The 6,937-nt window shown below is 32.3% G+C and overlaps 1 long non-coding RNA gene across 1 annotated transcript; it reads right to left on the bottom strand.

The window, feature by feature from the left end:
• Positions 1-472: 472 nt before the first annotated feature.
• LOC118157183 lies at positions 473-2,327 on the bottom strand. Its single transcript, XR_004746567.1, has 2 exons — positions 2,204-2,327; positions 473-618 (listed from the first exon to the last, which is right to left on the bottom strand). It is a non-coding gene; the product is annotated as an uncharacterized LOC118157183 (long non-coding RNA).
• Between the last annotated feature and the right edge of the window lie 4,610 nt (positions 2,328-6,937).

The following is a 6,937-nucleotide window of genomic DNA, read 5'->3' as shown; positions in this document are numbered from 1 at the left end:
ATGGCCCCCTGCTACCAAAACCTTGCCATGTAAACCCACTACACTAGGTCAGATCCTGATTTCATATTAATAACTTACTTGCATCCTAAGTTACTAAAAAACTAAATAGGATATAAGGACAGAATCTGGCTCCTTCTCCTGATACCAACTAGCAGTTCTGAAGTATTGGTTTTTTATGTTGCTTAGGTTTGGCATGAAGTCAGGTTTTAGTCCTAATTTGTAGTCCTTCATTTTGTTGAAAGTCTTTGATGAAGTTTGAAAGACATATTCTATGTAGCAAGGTAGATCATTCCACAAGTTAATTGATCAGCATAACAAAAGTATAAATAAATCTTTTTTCTTTTTCTTTTTTCTTTTTTTTTAAACCCAAGTGGTTTAATAGGTATTAGTAAAGACATCATGATCTTAAAAGACTGGTAATTTTTTTGTCATTTTTCTTCACTTTGGAAATGAGGAAATAAACACAAAATAATTGCTTCTTAATAAATATAATAAGATATCTTAAATTTCTCCATGTATATGTCTGTGAAAATGTAAATTATGTCATTTCATTTATGAATTGAACGGTTGATGATTCATCCTCTTGTGTTCTTGATCTGTTGGATATTTTCTGAATGTCTGAAGAAAGTAAGAATGGAGAATGGAAGTGAGAGCAAAACCTTTTTTTTTTTTTCCAGAATTACTCTGATTTGAACAATAAGGAATATTAACTTTACTTCTGAATGAAAGCTTTGATTTTCCCTCATAATTCTAATGTGATTGGTCAGGGTGAAAGTGAGAAGTCTTAATTAAGCCTTATCGGATATTAATCTAATACAAAAGGCAAGGGTTTAAAGTGACATTACTGACCTTCCAAAAATCACTGTCTGTCACAAGTCTCTTTAGAATTGAGAATTTTCTTTTTGTCTGTAAGGCTTCCTGACAATGAAACTTGAAAACTAAAATTTCCTCATTTCTTTTGTCACTTCCCCCTTTTGCCTTCAATGACACTTTATCATTTCTATTGCTTTCCAGTTTTCATCCATGTGTATTTCTCATATTGTCCACTGTTTTCAGAATACATACACATTTAATTAAAAAAAAAAAAGAAAAAAAAAAAGAATATATTGTTTTTCTGATTCCTACATTTATTTCTCTTAATAAATTTGCCATCCAATCCATTCACCGCTGCAATATCCAATTCTTTCCCCTCTTCCAGAGAATTTCATCTTTCAGGATTTATTTCTGAAAATTCCTGTTTTCTTTCTCCTCCTAGGCCATAATTATGGTGCTAAGATTTTATCAGCAGTTTTATTCAAGGATGGGACTTGAATCCCATAAGTGTTTGCATTCCTCTGGGAAGAAAAATAATAATAATAATAATAATAATCTAAAATGTCTTTTGGGAAAACAAATCTAAATAAAATCTTGGTCCAGATTTTACCATTTCTATCTCATTTTCTGCATTACAGCATTTTTAGAAACAATCTCCAGTAGTTCTATCCCATATTTATATTACTGCAGAGTTATTTTTTCCCTTCAATATTTAACCATGAAATTAAGAGTTAAAAAAGACTCCTATTAGTAGAATGGAAGGCTATGCAATGAACATAATGGCTCCAGAAAAACAAGTTACCACTGCAATAAATAAAATATGAACAAAACCTCAACTTCCAACTGGAACAATCTAGAAGAATTTGCTTTATTAAGAGTTTTGTAATATTATTCCTTTAGTCTTCCAAGTCATTTGGATTTTTGAAAGTAATTGTTGTTGTTATAATGCTAACTTTTAAAAATCAAAATCATTTTTGTGCCAGAACAACCAGCTTGCCAATGATTTGTGAATCAAGTCCAAGAATTAATCCTAACTTTAATATTTCTAATTAATTAACCTTGGCTTTTATCAATTGTAAACTGCAAAGAATGAGACCGCTGTACTGTTCATCTGCATGTAAAATAAATCCATTTTTGCATTAGAAGTATTTTTAAAACTGGTATCTAGAAATTACTAATACTTTAAATTTTGTGTAGATAGAAATCACTCTGAAACAATCCTTTAGTAGTGTAAATAAATCCTTAAACAAAAAACCATGCATATTAGGAAGAAATCCTTCATAACACCATTTTACAAAAGACCACTTTAAGCCATATTTGGATAGTAAGTTTAACAGTGTGTTGCACCGGTACAAAATTAACTCTGTTAGCTCTGAAAATGGTTCTTTACCTTTGTGGTACATCTAGGTTGCTGATGAACTGGCAAGGTTTATCTGCAGAAAGGCAAATTGCTTTTCTGTAGGCAGCAAATGCAAAGCAGCTAAGCGGAGAGAGAATAGTCGTCAATGCTTCCTCTCATAGATTCAAAAGCAGGCATACTCCCTAGCTCTTATTTGGTTTCCATCAGCATGTTGCAAGCCCACTTGGGGAATGTCAGACAATTCTGCACATAGTAGCAAAAATTTTTTTCCAAACTTCTTGTAGAGTCTGGGGCACAGCAGTAATTTTGATGGATATGAGCCATATATTGACTGAGTGACTCTCTGCATACAGTGCAGTTTGACTAAACTCACCTACCATCATCCAATGCAGCGATCATGATATGCTGATATTGCTTATTGTCTTCTACATGCTGTTGCCAGATAGAATTTGTGAACTAACACAGTAGGGTCCAAAATCAAAATCTAAATTGAGGATATCAAACAAGTTTGTCTTTTGTTTTGGGAACACGGTTTTTCTTTTGTACAACCTCTAATTTGAGATGTTAATGCCTAGCTGGCATTGTCTGCTAATTTTCAGCATAATATGTTGTTTTGACTAATCTACAGATTTTTCTCCCTAGTAACAGAAGCTACCCATGAAAACCAATTATCTCACTACACTGCATTATTGCATTTAATCATTTCACTTAAAAAATAATAATAAAAAAAAGTTTAGATTTGTTTCTAATGTAAGTCAAATGTTACATAGACTAATGCCATAACATGTTATCTCAAAACAGAGGATGATGGATATAAAATCAAATGAAATAGTCTGAGACTGTTGTATTGTCAAATATCTGAGTCATAATTGTTTAATTTCAGCATAAAAATGAACTTTTTTTTTTTTTTTTTTTTTTTTTAAATTCAAGAATAAGATGAGATGTTTCTATCAGGATTATGTGGCCGCTTTCATAATATTTCCTTTTCAATTGTACAGATCAAAATATATTTCATTTTTTAATATTATGAATACTACTACTGAAATAAAATCCATTGTAAACTAACATTTTGCTTTAAATTTCACTTGGATATGTGAAATGCATACATTTCATTTGTAAAGAAAGTTTATATGTTTGTAAAGAAAGTTTATACTAGGAAGAGATGCAGGTGTGTTTTAAGACACTAAGAAATGAAAATGATGATTTGTCAAAGGCATGAGTGGTAACTTTAAACCTAAGTGTTAAAATTACTTGTTTATTTTAAAATTAAATAAAATGGAAGTAACTGATGCTTGAGAATTACATTTGAACAATGAAAGATTTGCTACATTATAAAGATATTGTAAACACAATTTGCAGTGAAATGCAGTGGATGGAATCTATTATTTTTTTTGGATATTGGATAGAGCTTTTCCTCAATGAAGCAGCAGAAATCTGTCATGACTGATAGGAGCCAAAATGGCAAATCATTTTAATAAAACTGTAACCAAAAAAAAAAAAAAAAAAAAAAAGTAATTGCTGATTTATTCAGATTTTTTGAGTAACTGAAATTTTCATCAGTAGCTCTCTAATAAATGTATAAAACCATTAAGCTAATAAAAATCCTACATAATAAATGCATAATAATAATTACTGCCAGATGCATTAAATTAATTAAATCTCTTCTGAATCAGTTTAGGTTATAATGGCTGTAGTCATGTGATTAGGATCTCTTAAAACAATATTTTATCAAACTATCTGCAGTATAGCAAGGCGAGTGTTTCATCTTTAATTTTATTCTGAAAATTTATGAGAAAAATTCTTCAGATGGTTGGTTTGTTTTCCTAGCTCTGAGTCAGATCTTCTTCTGTACATTTTTCACTGCAACACTTTCCAAGTACGTTCTGTCCTGGAGTGCCTGTATACAGAGGCAGTGAAGATGTGAGATATACTGGATAATGCTGTGTCATGTCACTGTGGGCTTTCTGCATGACAGGAGATCTTTAAAATCATTTAAAGGGCATGCTGGCCCAAAAGAAGTTAATGGAAAATCCCCCCCTGGATTCCAACAGAGCCAAAAAACAACTTTAGCAATTTTTCTGCCAGCTAGAATCTTTCATATAATCCATGACTGATGGCAGAGGAGCTTGGTTTTGGCTGAGAGTCTGGCCCCATGTTTGCTTAATGCAGTATCACTTCAATCTATTTTTAGAAAATGAATTGTGTTATTAGTTAATATCTTCTTTAACCTTTTGCAATGAAGTAACTCTAGAAGTAACTAGACAGGTATACAGGAAATGAATTCTTTAGAAATATAATACTGGCAAATATGTGTTGTCCAGGATTTGTTGGTTTATTCTAAAGTCATACAGAGCCTTGATTTTTTTCTCATGCTTATTGAAGAAAGTCTGGTTCTCATATGAATACGTGACTATTTCTGTTATATAGTGTACCAATGCACATTCATATATGAATATATCAAAATATGGAACAATAAGATCAACTTCTAGCAAGCTTAAAGTTGGCAAAGTATGTAATTCTGGAGATCTTCTCCTTACAGAAACATATAATCTAAGATAGTGTTTCAGTTTATATCATCAGATTACCATGAATTATTTGAGACCTGGCAACACTGATGGTTTACAAATACTTCAGTTTTTCTACTTGAGAGGAGGAAAGGGAATGCAGGATGCCCTGAATTATCTAGTCCTACTCAACCTGTAAGTCTTTCCCCTATTATTTTCTTGTCTTGTACATCACCACATACTTTTGTAGAAAGAGGGTTCATGCTTATGGACTAACCTACACTTCTGGCAAGTTTGCAGTATTTTATGGCTATTCTAACTGTGTACTGACCAACAGACGAGCCTCCTTGCCTCACTTCTGAATGTGTCCTGCTTACTAGAGATCGCCTCCCTACATAATCTCTTTTGTGCTACCATCTCCAAATAGTATCTTTTCTGGTGGTATCAAAGTACATTTCACAGAATATGTCACTTACTGCCAATATTTGATCAATGTTTGTCCTGCATCTACTGCAAAATGTTCACCAGCATCAAAGTTAAGTTTTCAGTCTCTCAGTAAATACATTGAGCCCTTTCTAATCAGAGAATCTTTGTAGATTCTTGAAGTTGAAAAATCAAGGCAAATTTTTAGCAGGGGATTTTCAAAAATCTTAGACAGATATATCAATTTAAATTTAGAATATATTCGCTGGAAAAGTTGCACTCAATGTTTTCTACAGACTCCTTGAAGAAAGGGAGTTTTATTTAAGAAAACCTCTAGAAATGCTTAACTGAGCACTGCTTGCTAAGCAGTTTTATCCACTCAAGTAGAGCAATTGAGCACAAATAGAAATTCCAGGGCTCTTACATGCGAAAAGACTGCGGAGGCAAAGAGAGATCATCTGTGGAGAGCTGGCATGGCATTCACTAATATACACAAGAGTGATGCATGACTATTTTGAGAGACCTTTCTGTAAATCTCTATTTGTCATGAAGGAAAAAGAAATGCCAAATAATGTCCACAGCAGGTAGGAGCAAATCTGATAACAAGAAATGCCGATATAAAACTTGCATGACTTTTACTGAATTTCTACTGCACATGATATTAAAAGTAATTTACTCACTTTTTTCATTACGTAATGATAATGATTTTATCTGTAGACCATAATTAATACATGATGGAAAGACTCCTGTGGTTAAAATGCATTATAAGCTATCAGAGATAGAAACAAACACAGCATGGATTTTACTTTTTTATGTTTATTTTTTCCTAAGTCAAAGCAAGGAGCATGCTTTTTAGCTACATTTTCTCAGTGTTTCAAAATTGCCATAACTGGTAATACTGCAGTGAGAAGTATTTTTCATAAATGCAAAACATGCGACTTTGTTGAGTGAGTAAGCTTCACATTTACAGAGTGAGTCCTTTTAAACAAGCTACTGTAAACAAGAATATGCATGCAGAAGCAGAAAGATATTTTTATTTTTATCACCTTAAAAAAAGAACATTAGAATAAAATTCCACTCTTGTACTAACAGATATTCTGTATTAAGTGGTATCTTCCACTGTCACTTCATGAAGCAGTTGCAAGCATACTTTAAAAATGCTGGTTCACAAGGTAATTTTTATTTGCTATGAGCATTTGATTTATTTGACATATTTGATCATGTGTTTTTTTGATAGTAACATTTTAATTTAATACTTTTTGCTTATTATCTGTTAAAAGTACCTCGACTGGCTATCTTTTTATAATGGAGTCAGGCAGGTTACCTTTTGCTCCTCTTCATTTCTTAGTGCTGCACGTGAATTTCTGTCAGTATGTTTGCTTCTCACTTTACTGACTGTCAGAAATAATCAACTCACTGTCTCACATTTATTCAGGTGCAAATAGAAGCTGCACTTTGCCATGTGAATACCAAGGGATGAATCTACAGAGTATTAGACCTTTAAAGTAAAGCAGTACAAACATAGCAAGATGCATACAGATGCATAAGCAAATGCTGTGTTCTATCAAAACCCGAATAAACTCTGATTTACTGGTTCACAATTTTAGTAGATATGTTCTCCAAATATAAAGAAGAAGAGACAATTGTTTTTGTTATCAAGTGAGTGGAAATGCACAAAATGGTTATAAAACTTTTACTAATATACATGTGGCATTGTATATTTTTCTAAACAGATGTTAAGATCTAATTAGTCATTGCCTTTGCATTTTGTTTTTAAAAAATGGATGTACATTGCATGAATAGGGAACTGTCTGTAGACTTATTGTTGCCTGACACA

This window comes from Oxyura jamaicensis (genome assembly GCF_011077185.1).
Source record: "Oxyura jamaicensis isolate SHBP4307 breed ruddy duck chromosome 4 unlocalized genomic scaffold, BPBGC_Ojam_1.0 oxy4_random_OJ69866, whole genome shotgun sequence".
NCBI classification, from domain to species: domain Eukaryota; kingdom Metazoa; phylum Chordata; class Aves; order Anseriformes; family Anatidae; genus Oxyura; species Oxyura jamaicensis.
This window is presented reverse-complemented; position numbering and strand designations above follow the sequence as displayed.